Raw genomic sequence first — 13,591 nt, 5'->3', positions numbered from 1 at the left:
TTAGCCTTTGCCCTGCATCATTCTGTGCTCCAAGGCCAAATTTCCTGTTACTCCAGGTATTTCTTGACTTCTTACTATTGCATTCTAATCCCCTATGATGAAAAGGGATCTTTTTTGGGTGTTAGTTCTAGAAGGTCTTCTAGGTCTTCATAGAACCATTCAACTTCAGCTTCTTCAGCATTACTGGTCAGGGCATAGACTTGGATTACTGTGATATTGTATGGTTTGTCTTGGAAATGAACAGAGATCATTCTGTTATTTTTGAGATTGCATCCAAGTACTGAATTTTGGACTCTTTTGTTGACTATGATGGCTACTCCATTTCTTTTAAGGGATTCTTGCCCACAGTAGTAGATATAACGGTCATCTGATTTAAATTCGCCCATTCCAGCCCATTTCAGTTCACTGATTCCTAAAACGTCAATGTTCACTCTTGCCATCTCCTGTTTGACCACTTTCAATTTGCCTTGATTCAAGGACCTAACATTCTGAGTGCTTATGCAGTATTTCTCTTTACAGCATTGGACTTTATTTCCATAACCAGTTATATCCACAACTGGGTGTTGTTTCTGCTTTGGCTCCATCTCTTCATTCTTTCTTGAGCTATTTCTCCTCTGATCTCCAGTAGCATATTGGGCACCTACCAACCTGGGTAGTTCATCTTTCAGTGTCCTATCTTTTTGCCTTTTCATACATTCATGGAGTTCTCAAGGCAAGAATACTGAAATGGTTTGCCATTCCCTTCTCCAGTGGACCACATTCTGTCAGAACTCTCCACCATGACCTGTCCGTCTTGGGTGGCCCTACATGGCAAGGCTCATGGTTCAAGGGATTAGATCTGATAGGCAGAGTGCCTGAAGAACTATGGACACAGGTTCATGACATTGTACAGGAGGCAGTAATCAAGACCATCCCCAAGAAAAAGAAATGCAAAAAAGGCAAAATGGTTGTCCCAGGAGGCCTTATAAATAGCTGAGAAAAGGAGACAAGCAAAGGAGAAAAGGAAAGATATATCCATCTGAATGCAGAGTTCCAGAGAACAGCAAGGAGAGATAAAAAAGCCTTCCTCAGAGATCAATGCAAAGAAATAGAGGAAAACAATAAAATGGGAAAGACTAGAGATCTCTTCAAGAAAAGTAGAGATAATCAAGGGAACATTTCATGCAAAAATGGGCTCAATAAAGGACAGAAATGATATGCACCTAACCAGAAGCAGAAGATATTAAGAAGAAGTGGCAAGAATACACAGAAGAACTATACAAAACAGATCTTCATGACCGAGATAACCACAATGGTGTGATAATTCACCTAGAACCAGACATTCTGGAATGCGAAGTCAAGTGCGCCTCAGGAAGCATAACTACAAACAAAGCTAGTGGAGGCGATGGAATTCCAGTTGAGCTATTTCAAATCCTAATAGATGATGCTGTGAAAGTGCTGCACTCAATATGCCAGCAAATTTGGAAAACTCAGCAGTGGCCACAGGACTGGAAAAGGTCAGTTTTCATTACAATGCGAAAGAAAGGCAATGACAAAGAATGCTCAAACTACCGCACAATTGCATTCATGTCACACGCTGGCAAAGTAAGACTCAAAATTCTCCAAGCCAGGCTTCAACAGTACATGAACCATGAACTTCCAGATGTTCAAGCTGGATTTAGAAAAGGCAGAGGAAACAGAGATCAAATTGCCAACATCTGTTGGATCATCAAAAAAAGCAAGAAAGTTCCAGAAAAACATCTATTTCTGCTTTATTGACTACGCCAAAGCCTTCAACTGTGTGGATCACAACAAACTGTGGAAAATTCTGAAAGAGATGGGAATACCAGACACCTAACCTGCCTCCTCAGAAACCTGTATGCAGGTCAAGAAGCAACAGTTAAAAATGGACATGGAACAGCAGACTGGTTCCAAATCAGGAAAAGAGTATGTCAAGGCTGTATATTGTCACCCTGCTTGTTTAACTTCTATGCAGAGTACATCATAAGAAACACTGGGCTGGAAGAAGCACAAGCTGGAATCAAGATTGCAGGGAGAAATATCAATAACCTCAGATATGCAGATGACACCACCCTTATGGCAGAAAGTGAAGAGGAATTCAAAAGCCTCTTGATGAAAGTGAAAGAGGAGAGTGAAAAAGTTGGCTTAAAACCCAACATTCAGAAAACTAAGATTATGGCATCTGGTCCCATCACTTCTTGGCAAATAGATGGGGAAACAATGGAAACAGTGAGAGAATTTATTTGGGGGGGGCTCCAAAATCACTGCAGACGGGTGACTGCAGCCATAAAATTAAAAGATGCTTGCTCTTTGAAAGAAAAGTTATGACCAACCTAGACAGCATATTAAAAAGCAGAGATATTACTTTGCCAACAAAGTTTGTTCTAGTCAAAGCTATGGTTTTTCCAGTAGTCATGTATGGATGTGCAAGCTGGACAATAAAGAAAGCTGAGCACCAAAAAATTGATGCTTTTGAACTGGGGAGTTGGAGAAGACTCTTTAGAGTCCCTTGGACTGCAAGGAGATCCAACCAGTCCATCCTAAAGGAAATCAGTCCTGGGTTTTCATTGGAAGGACTGATGCTGAAGCTGAAACTCCAATACTTTGGCCACCTGATGTGAAGAACTGACTCATTGGAAAAGACCCTGATACTGGGAAAGATTGAGGGCAGGAGGAGAAGGGGATGACAGAGGATGAGATGGTTGGATGGCATCACCGACTTGATGGACATGAGTTTGAGTAAGCTACACGATTGGTGATGGACAGGGAAGCCTGGCATGCTGCAATCCATGTGGTTGCAAAGAGTCAGACACAACTGAGTGACTGAATTGAACTGAACAGAACTGAATCAGAATTTGCTAATACAGCAGGCTGAGACTAATGATGAAATGTTCGGGCTTAGGTAGCAGTGAAGGTCGAGAGGTAAACCAGGCTGCCGATGAGCTAGATCCAGCCATCTCTCCCATCATCAGTCTCTCTCTCATTAGTTCCCCCTCTCACCACTGTCAGCCTCTGGGTTGTTTTTCTCAAGCAAGATCTCTCCACATGGTGGCCTAGAAGGACATTACAAGAGGAAATGTTCCATTTCCCTGCTAGAGGCAACCCCAGAGAAAAAGAGAGAAGCCTTAGTAGTAAAAGGCCTGGGGAGGATGCTTTAATGGCCTGGATTGGGGAACAGGCCCAGTGTTGAGGCCATTGCCATGGCTAAGGAGATGGAGTGCATTGATTGGCCGGCCAGAAGCACATTCCAGCACAGCCTCAGGAGAGAAAGAAAGATTCCTTCCCAAAAGGAAGAGGGGTGGGACGTATGGGAAGACACCAAAACTGGTGCCAGTCCATCGCCCTGACTGAGGCTGACGAAATGCAGGTTCAAGGCATAATACCGAGCGCAGTTAAATACCGGAGGAACTAAAAATCATTAGGGGAAACCACACAACTTGGGGAAATTAAGGGAGGACGGAGAGGCATATTCGTGAAGCAATTTCTTTTCTTTCCATTGTAAGAGGTCAATAAATTTTCTACAGATAATGGACTAAGGAATAAGAGTACATATGCATGCATGCTATTTAGAGTTATGGTGGTATCTACCAGAAGGACTAAAAATGGAAATGTTTAAAAAAAGTTTGCTTTTAGAGAATGAGACCAGGGCTGGGGAGCAGTGAAGCTGGCAACTGTTTTCTTTCATCATAAACTCTTCTGTCCTGTTTGACTTGTTCCTATTTGTATGCATTACCTTGATAACAAGATATATGGTGATCATGAAAAATCTTTAAATATTTGTATGAATGCCCTGAGCTTTGAAAAGGAGTGATGATCAATATCTAGCATTGTGACTCCATTTGAGATGAAACTTTAGGGTCAAATACAGATGAAGAAGATGGTTTAAAATCATCTTTATTAGCATTTAAGTTATGCTTTTTAAGAAGTACACTACTTGGTTTTGTGTCTTTTTTTTTTTTTTAATCTGCTAGGCTGAACCTCTAAGAGTTTGACCTACTAAGTTTCAATAAAAGAGAGATGTCCCAAGGTTTAAAAAACAAACTCATCAACTTGAACAACAGAAAAAGCAATTACAAATAGATGAAGGGATGAATGGATGGACCTCTTGTCAGCGCTTTTTCTATAGGAGATGCCTTAGTTTTCACAAGAAGACCTGCCCCTCTGCCCTTTATCTGTTTCACAGACATATGGCTCATCTGTCTCTGGTGTCTGTCCAGAACACTGACCGCAACATGTTCACCCCTCTGCTTCTGCCATCTCTGGCCCTGATGGATGAATGGAAGCTGCTGAGAGCAGCTAGCCCGCATCCCATTCACCTTTGCTTTCTCAGGGCCTGACATGATTCTCAGACTCTTGGCATAGATATCCATCTCTGGCTGCCCAGAATCCAGGCCTGGCTTATTCACACCCGAATTTTCTACTGACTTAGAGATTAAAGCCCCCCAGGAGTCCAAGTTTGAGAAGGTCTCTGAGGTCATCAGAATTCCTTTTTTTAATCAGTCCCGGACTTTCCAGGCCATCTTAATCACCTAAATAGACAGGGACCCCATTCCTCACTAGTAGCTGCTCCTTCTCCAGCTAAGTCAGTAGTCACTGGCCAGCCCCTAGAGCCCAGTGGCAGCACCAGGGCCATGATGTGGGAGCCACTGTGGCAGAATGCAGCCTGCACTGCCAGCTGACCCTGAAGCAGCCAGGCCATTGCCCTAAGGCTGCTGATACGTTGTGACCCTGGCCTGACGCTGACCTCCAGCTCTTCTCCAAGTCCCAGCTGACCTTCATAGGGTCACAGACCAGACATTCAGAGAAGAATTCCCCGCTCTCCTCCAGGGTCCAGGTCATTTGCTCACACCAAAGCTGGGAGATGTAAATTTGGAGTCATTAATAACCCTAGTTGACCCCACTTCTGTAATCCCCAGACACTATCCCAGAGCAAGTCCATGGCTACTCACCACCTCCCTCTCTCTCCCTCTATCCTGTTCTAGAGCTCATCTCCTTCTGGCTCTTCCTCCATGGCTCACTCCAAGTCCTTTTACTATACTCTTGGGAGCCCTATTCCAAAGCAAACAAACCCTCCAAGCAGCGCTCCCTCCCCGTCAAGGCTCTCTGAGGACACACGCCCTTTGCCTTCAGTCAGAGCCTTCTCATTCTCCACATCCAACTGGGTAAAGGATGAAGCAGGGGTGGGAAGACTTTTTCTCTTTCCTTGCCCTTCTGTGGCATTATCAGCTCTCCAAGGACCGAGAGAGCCACTCCCCAGCTCCCACTTCAGAGTCCTCTGCATTCTCTGCCTCTCACTCCCCTCAGCGTTCTCCGCCTGAGGATCCACGGTGCCTCTGGGGATGCCCTCTCCCGTGCTCTGCTTGGAAGCTCCCAGACGTCCCTGGCTTCATGCCAGTCTCCAAACCCAGCAGCCACTTTTCTTTGTCCCAGCTGCAGTCCCTTTTCTTGGGGACCCTCCGTAGAGAGCCTCAATCAAAAAGCAGATTTAGCATCTGCATTATTTAGAGTCATGGGAGGAAATGGAATTCATCCCAGATGGTTCAATTAATGAGATTTTAATGACAGTATTCCACTCGGAAGTGTGAGCAGGGTGCAGAGAACAGACAAGGGATGTTGAGGAGAAGGAAGACAGTAACTCTCAGATGCTGTTACCACCCACAGGGCTAAACAGGCCAAGAAGAAATGGTGTCACCATTAGAAAAAGCTGGAGACACCACGGGGCTATCGACAGGAGTGGAATCTTGCAAGGATGAAGTTGCCTGTGAGTATAGAGAGGGTACCCTGACCACTCACTTCTTAACATTTGATCCTCCGGTCAGAGCCTCCAGTTGGCTGAATCCAATCTATGGCATCAGGAAAACCCTGGAGAGGCAGCCTGAAGAGGTCAGGTTCCCAGGGCAAACTGGCCAGAGAATCACAGCAGAAGGGAGACCAGGGGGATGCGTGGGCAAGTGGGCAGCACAGGATCTGAGGCTGTCTAAATTTTCTTTGGAGTCCAACTCTCACAGTTTGAAAATGGGGAAATCAAGGCTAGGAGAGGCTGGAGATTTACCCTGGTCGTATAGGGAGTTTGTGGCCAGGCTGAGCCCAGACCTCAGGCCACCACGTCCCTTGCTGTCTGACACACGACAAAGTCCATGACTCCAACACTGCCTGCAATGTAGCCTCTTGAAGTGTTTATGCACTAAAAGTAATTGAAAGCCATTTTAATCGGGTACATTGCTTTAAATCCCTTCCCCAACAGGAAATATGCAGGCTCGCTGGCAGGAGGCTTGGCAGCTGGTCTTAAACTTTCTTGACCTTCCCATGCCCAAGCTGAGGTTCTGTCCAGCACAGTCACCTGAGCCCAAGCTGAATTCCAAGCTGAGGCTGGAATTCAATGACAATAGCCCCTTCCAGGTATTACTCTATAGCCATCCGTGGGATGAATATTCAGAGAGGATTGGAGGAAAAATCTAATTGAATTCAAAACATAATAAATTGAAGCCAACTCATTCGATTCATGGCAATGTCTTCTGGCATCTTTTAATTTTGCGTCATATTCATTTGGAGCCAATCAAATTAGGGTGCTCATTAGTGGCTGAGATGGGCAGTGAGGCTGGAGCCCTGCTCTGGTGGTAATGAGGTCAGTGCAGCAGGATAATTCAGAAGGCAGTTGGAGTGGAGCAGACAGTAAGAGCTCAACAATCACTGTCTCATTATCAGGAAAATGGACTCGGGGAGGGGTGAGTGTGTACCCCAAATCTGCTGCTTGCTTACAGGCTGGCCTTGACCTTCACTTTCTGCAGCTTTGGTTCTACTGGGATAGGAGTAGGGCCCACCTCTAAGGATGAGTGAGTATGAGATGAAATCATATGTAACAAGCATCTCCTCCTCCAGTTTCTCAGAGTCCGCCTCTGCTCTCTGTCCCCACCAAGGGTGAGTGAGTATGAAATGAAATCATATGTGACAAGCATCTCGTCCTCCAGTTCCTCAGAGCCCACCTCTGCTCTCTGTCCCCACCACACCACACAGCCCCAGTGGTGGCGCTCCTTGGTGCCCACTTCCTGGCCACAGGCCTCTGGTTTAGCCAACAACCTGGAGTCCACCCTACCTCTCCAGGAGAGCTCTGTCAAAGCTTTTGTGGTGATCTTATTTTTCTAAAAAGACACACTACTCAGAGCAAACTTAGAGGCTTGCCTCCCTGGAAAGCCCACAACCAGGACTTTGTGCAGCTGGGCCCAGGAGTTCAAATAAGGTCCTTGACTTTCCCCAGTCACCTCTAGATGCTACAGGCCTCCACTTCCCACCCAACCCTCATAGTGCACACAGAGGGAGAAAGTACTCCTCCGCCAGCATCCATCCTCAGGTCCTGAAAAAGTGGGCTCTGGTTGGCCCTGCTGCGTCACATGCCAGCCCCTGAGCTAATAAGCATGTCTAATGCTATGAGATGCTCTAATTGTCCAGCATGCGTCATCTGACCCTTCCTGTGGTTGAGAAGAGGAATCCCTCTAGTGTCCCCCTCACAGAATCATGGAACATTGTAAGAAGGAGTCTTTCTTAAAGCCAGATACCATGGAGGTAAAGCTGTACCAGAAGTCCCCGCAGTGCCATGCAAGGAGCCATAACCAGCATCTAGGTGGCAAAGAGAAATGTGCTTCTGGAATTTACCAGGTCCCCTTTTGCAGCCCCTTCCCCCAGATGCCCAGATTTCACTCCAGCCCTCTGCCCTCTCCTCCTCCTCCCAGGTCTCCTAGGCCAGCTGCCCACCAGGCCTCCCTTGTCTCCTGCAGAAGACCAAACCTAGAACCTTTCTCTGGTAATATAAAATAGATAGCCAATGGGAATTTGTTGTACATCTCAGGAAACTCAAACAGGGGCTCTGTATCACCCTAGAGGGGTGGGATGGGGAGGGAGATGGGAGGGAGGTTCAAAAGGGAGGGGACATATGTATTCCTATGACTGATTCCTGTTGAGGCTTGGCAGAAAACAACAAAATTCTGTCAAGCAAATATCCTTCAATTAAAAAATAAATTAATTAAAAAAAAGAAAACCTTAGAACCTCTCTCTGTTTTCCCTCTGAAACCTGTACGCCCTGTTCTACCTCCAAATGGACTTATCTCCCAGCCCTCCCCCACTCCTACCCCTCCCTTGAGTTCTGAGAAGAGAAGCAAACCTTAGAAGGACTGGATCCATCACAATTTCTATGGAAAATCAAGGGAACACCTCTGGCACAGGTCAGGAACCGCACGGGTTTCTGAAGCACGTGGCGGGCTTGTTATAAGAGCATGGGAAGCTTTTGGTGAGAGGCACAAAGGGGATCACAATTCTTCCCCTTCTTGCCTCTCAGTAGTGTGCAGAGACAGTGACTGAGGTACTACCTCTCTAAGAGGAATCCTCAGGATTGGAGGCCAGGTGTGCCAGACTCTGGCCTAGTACAGGGAGCACGGTAGAAGGAGGGTGCTTCTGCCCCGTGTTGCGGAAGAAAAGAGCAGCCCGTCTACATAAGGTTAAGCCCAGGGTTTTCAGTCCAGGTGGTCACATGCCCTACTTCGCTGGGCACAGTCCCGGTATTACGTCTTTTGTCCTGGTATCATTATTCATAAAATTCTGTACTGGGCTGGATTATGCCCTGCCCTCCCCTGGCAAAAGATGTGCTCACATCCTAACCTGCAAATGTGACCTTATTTTGAAAGACTGTCTTGTTTTTTTAATTGAAATACAGTTGATTTACAGTGTTTCAGGTATATAGCAGTGATTAAGCCATATATATATTATATGTATATATGTTATACATATCCTTTTTCAGACTCTTTTCCTTTATAGGTTATTACAAGATATTGAATATAGTTTCCTGTGCTATACATTAGGTCCTTGTTGTTTACTTTCTATATACTACTGTGTACCTGTTAATCCCAAATTCTTAATTTGTTACCTCCTCCCCCACCGCCTTCTGCTTTCTCCTTTGGTAACACTAAGTTTGACAGAGCCAGCCTCCAGCAAACGTCATGTCAGTGCTTTGGAGATAACAGGTCATTCAGACAGACTCCAAGGCTCCCGACCAAGACAGAGAAAGGTCCATAGCAACAACAGGACTCATTTGCCTGGGAGATAGCACTTGGAGATCATCTGTCAAAATCCATGTACTTCTGAACTCAACCAGGCCTGGGTGTTTGGAGATAAGATGGGACATAAGCAGGAGCTTTGGTGACTGGATCAGCAAGTGTTCTGTGGGAGGAAAGTGGTTCTGCCACTAAATGTCACCAGAATGCCTGTCCCCTCAGGACTCAGGTGTCTGCTCCTCTCACGTGGGACGCTGGAGGAGGAAGTCAGTCAGCACAACCCCACTCAAAGTGGTTTTGCAAGATGCGTCAGAAGCCTAGAAATGTGCACATCCTGTTTCCCTTTAATTTTGCTTTTAGGTAGTTCTCCTATAGGAGTTCTTAGAGTCAGGTTTCTCTGACAGCAGAGCAGAACCCAGGGGACCCTAAAGACCTCCATGAACATTCTTTTCCACCTAGGCATGAAAAAGTTTTGTTTTTTTTTAATGTCTTTTTTCTGATTATAAGTGCAATGTCTGCTTATTGTAGAGAACTTGGGAAATGTGAAAAAAAATAAAGAGAACAAAGAAATAAATATCACTACAATCCCACAATCACTCATGTGTCTCCTTCCAGGGTATTCGCTTATTGTTTTTCTGTTTGTATAAGTGTACTTACAAATAGTGGAGCATATACTCTACAGTCTAACATCTTGATTTTAAAATATTTAGCAGGTCACAAGCAATCCCGACACCATTAAAATAGCAGCCCAGTAGCCTGTCATGTGGGCTTCCCAGGTGATACAGTAGTAAAGAGTCCGCCACCAATGCAGGAAAGGCAAGAAACCAGGGCACTGCTGGGTCCAGAAGCTCCCCTGAAGGAAGAAATAGCAACCCACTCCAGTATGCTTGCCTGGAAAATCCGATGGACTTAGGCAGGCTACATACAGTCCATGGGGTCGAAAAGAATCAGATATGCCTGAGTACCCGTGCACATGTACACATACACAGTCTGTCATATCGTGTTATTTAGCTTTCTCTGTATTTCACTATATAATACAACACAGAGAAAGGCCTTTTTGTACTTCAATCTTAGCATCAAATACAGGTCTCACTTATAATCCCTGAGGTCCAGGTTGCCTCATGCACACCTGTAGTCCTGCCTTCTGTGTTTCAGAGCCTGGCTTGTGCCTAGGCATCTGATGATGTTGACTGAATTACCCTCATTCATTGATGACTCACATATAACCTACCCCCTCACATTATTAAGTGAGAGAGTAGTTGGATCTGACACACACTTGCTAAAGAACATGTTAACTTCCAGGAAGCTAAGGACAGTGAGCACAGGAGTGCTCAGAGCACAGCAGGGAGACAGATGAAAACAGGTGGGTCCAGGCATGGGCTGCCCGGAGGAGGGTGCAGCAGCCAGCTCCTTGTCTGGACCTCCATCCGTTAAATATTTCAGAGCCAAATATCTGCCAACCCCTGTCTGCATAAGAAAGTTTGCATATTTGCACAGGAACACAGAGTTTGTTCATGTTTCTGCGTTGATGTATACAAATGTAGTTTCCTGTGTCAATAGCCCTGCCCGGGGAAATGTGGAGGAAGTACGACTAGGTAATAAAATACTGAGGCCAAAATAGAGAGCTTGTCTCCATCGGGCCATGGAACTTACAGACGACAGTACCCTGCCTAGGTTTCTCTCTCTCAGTCCTCTTAATCTATATTATATTGCCCTGCCTTCTTAAATACAAAAAAAAAATAGACAGGTTACACTCCCTTATGCCCCAGAGTTTACAGGCTCCACAGGGAGAGTTGCTCTGCGTATGCTGTTGCTGGAGATGCTAAACCTTCGATTAGCTGCACTGTAGGAAGAAGAGGCTGCTGACTCAACTCTTCCTGGTCTCCTTGCTGAAGCCCAGCTCGCCTCTAAGCTTCCAAATCCATTTCTCTGTTCTTCTCGGTGGCCACCAGTATACCGTCCTTTCATGGGGCACTTACTCAGGCCAGGTGTTGTGCTGGCAGCTCAGGAGATAAAGGCTCAATTCTTTCCCTTGAAGAGCTACAGACACGAGGAAACAGAGAGACACCTTTTCTTTTTTCAGGTCTAAGACACCCTAAATGCCCAACTGGAACATTGCAAAGTGCCCTGGACATGCAGACAAAGAGACAAGGGAGCCAGGGAAAGATTTCAGAGAAGGTAAACCTAGAAAGTGCACAGGAATTCAATAGACATCAATCTGGGGAAAATATGGTTTGTTTGAGGAACAGAAAATGAGTCTGGTGATTGGAGCAGGATGGGGGATGCAGATGGGGTTAGAATAGACGAGGGGAGGGCCAGCTGCAGGTGGACTACAAATGGCCTGAAAGTCATGTAAAAGCACTTGGACCGCATCACGTAGATGGGATGTGCGTGTGTGTGTGTGTGTGTGTTAATCACTTGGTCGTGTCTGACTCTTTGGGACTTCATGGTCTGCAACGCACCAGGTTCCTCTGTCCATGGAATTCTCCAGGCAAGAATACTGGAGTGGGTAGCCATTCCCTTCTCCAGGGGATCTTCCCAACCCAGGGATCGAACTCAGGTCTCCTGCATTGCAGGTGGACTCTTTACCATTTGATCTATCAGAGAAGACCCTTGTAGATGGTAGGAACAGCCGAACGGGAGGCTCAAGGTCAAATCTATGACTGGAGGAGAAAAGGAATCACAGGACAGCCAGACTGGAAGCAGAAATAAGAATGAGGATATTCTTGCAACAGTCCAAAGGGAGAGGAATGAATCAGATGCTGTGAATTAGGCAATCAAGTGGTTACTGATAGGAGTAACTATGGTGAAAAATCCAGTGAGAATCCAAGAGAAGGGCTCCCATTTTGCTTTGGGCTTGCACTTCAGGTGCGTGTGGGATACTCGTGTGGCAATGTCCAGCAGCAAGTAGATAAACTTTGAGGTGGTGTCCATTTGGGAACTATCAACTTGTAAGCGACAGCTGAAGCCACAGGAGCAGAGTAAAATTGCTCATGGGAAGTATGATGGGTGGGACACAAACTTCAAAGCAGAAAAGCCTGGCGTGTGAGGGACAAAGGAGCTGGGAAGGAACAGCCAGTATTAAAAGAACCAAACTGGAGTCATGTCATGGAATCCAACAGAAGAGGGGAATTTGGGGACAAGAATGTCAAAATGGAATTCTGCAACAATCAGGTAAGGTGCAGACCTAAACCTTGTGGCAACGAGCATGCCGTCTGTGACTTTACAGACAGCAACTTCAGCAGTGGGGGGTATCAAAACACCCTCAGCCGAGAAGCAAAGAGAAGGAGAAAAGGTGGTGGCTTTTTGAAAGAGAAGGCTCAAAAGGGGCTGGCAAAGTCATGGGATGTGTTTTTCCAAGGTGGAGTTTCACTAAGTTTGTAGGTTGTGATGCCGGAGCCCGTGAAGAGTTATGAGTTTGTCATAAGGTGACTTTGACAATGCCAAACTGGGAGACTAGAGAATTGTGATGTCATTAATTATGGTATGAACATTCCCAAAAGGAGTCACCTTCCACAGGCTCAGTTAGGCTTCCTAAAGTAGTGGTAAAGAATCTGCCTGCCAATACAGGAGATGCAAGACACAGGGGTTGGATCCCTGGGTCAGGAAAATACCCTTGAGTAGGAAATGGCAACCCACTCCAGTACTCTTGCCTGGAAAATCCCATGGACAGAGAAGCCTGGCGGGTTACAGTCCATGGGCTCGCAAAGAGTCGGACGTGACTGAGCGACCGAGCACAGGCTCAGATACTTTGACATTCCCCAGTTCTGAGCTGCAGGCTAGCGTAGGCAAGGCAAAAGGGAGGAAGAGGCTCAGGGCCCAATGGAGAAGCTTCCTGTTGAAGCTCAAACGCTGACATCCTGAGCCAAGCAGTGTCGGGAATGCAGTGCTGGACACAAGTTCTGAGGCTGCATGGCAAGCTGGCAACTGTACGCTGTGGGCCTCTGACCCCGCTCATCTCACATTTTTTCTCAACATTTTGGACATTTATGGTGCCTAATCCAGCACCATGTGTCCTGTTGGTGCACAGTTACAATTCAGACTGAAGAGGCTATTGGCTGTCTTTAAATAGCCAATTGCAGGGCTCTGACATGGCTAAGGTTAACTAAACGCCTAAATTAACTAACCCAGCCACAGGATCAAGCCCTGGCCTGAGTACACCAGGCCAGAAAAATCAGCACAACCCTCATGAAAATGAGACTATGAATTTAACAGGAGTCAAGCGACTCCCACCATGTACCGGGAATTCTACTCACTGGTCCTGATAACTGGCTCTGCCAGCAAGGGCCTCTGCTCCATTCTCCTTTTTAATTGAAGTATAGCTGATTTACAATGTTGTGTTAGTTTTAAGTATACAGCAAAGTAAGATTTATATATATATAATATATATCTATATTATATATATATATATATAATATTGATATATATTATTAGGTTGAAGTGAAGTGAAAGTCACTCAGTCATATCTCTTTGTGATTCTGCAGGCCAGAATACTGGAGCGGTTAGCCTTTCCCTTCTCCAAGGGATCTTCCCAACCCAGGGATGGAACC

The sequence above is a fragment of the Bos indicus x Bos taurus genome, chromosome 28 (genome assembly GCF_003369695.1).
Source record: "Bos indicus x Bos taurus breed Angus x Brahman F1 hybrid chromosome 28, Bos_hybrid_MaternalHap_v2.0, whole genome shotgun sequence".
NCBI lineage: Eukaryota > Metazoa > Chordata > Mammalia > Artiodactyla > Bovidae > Bos > Bos indicus x Bos taurus.
This window is presented reverse-complemented; position numbering follows the sequence as displayed.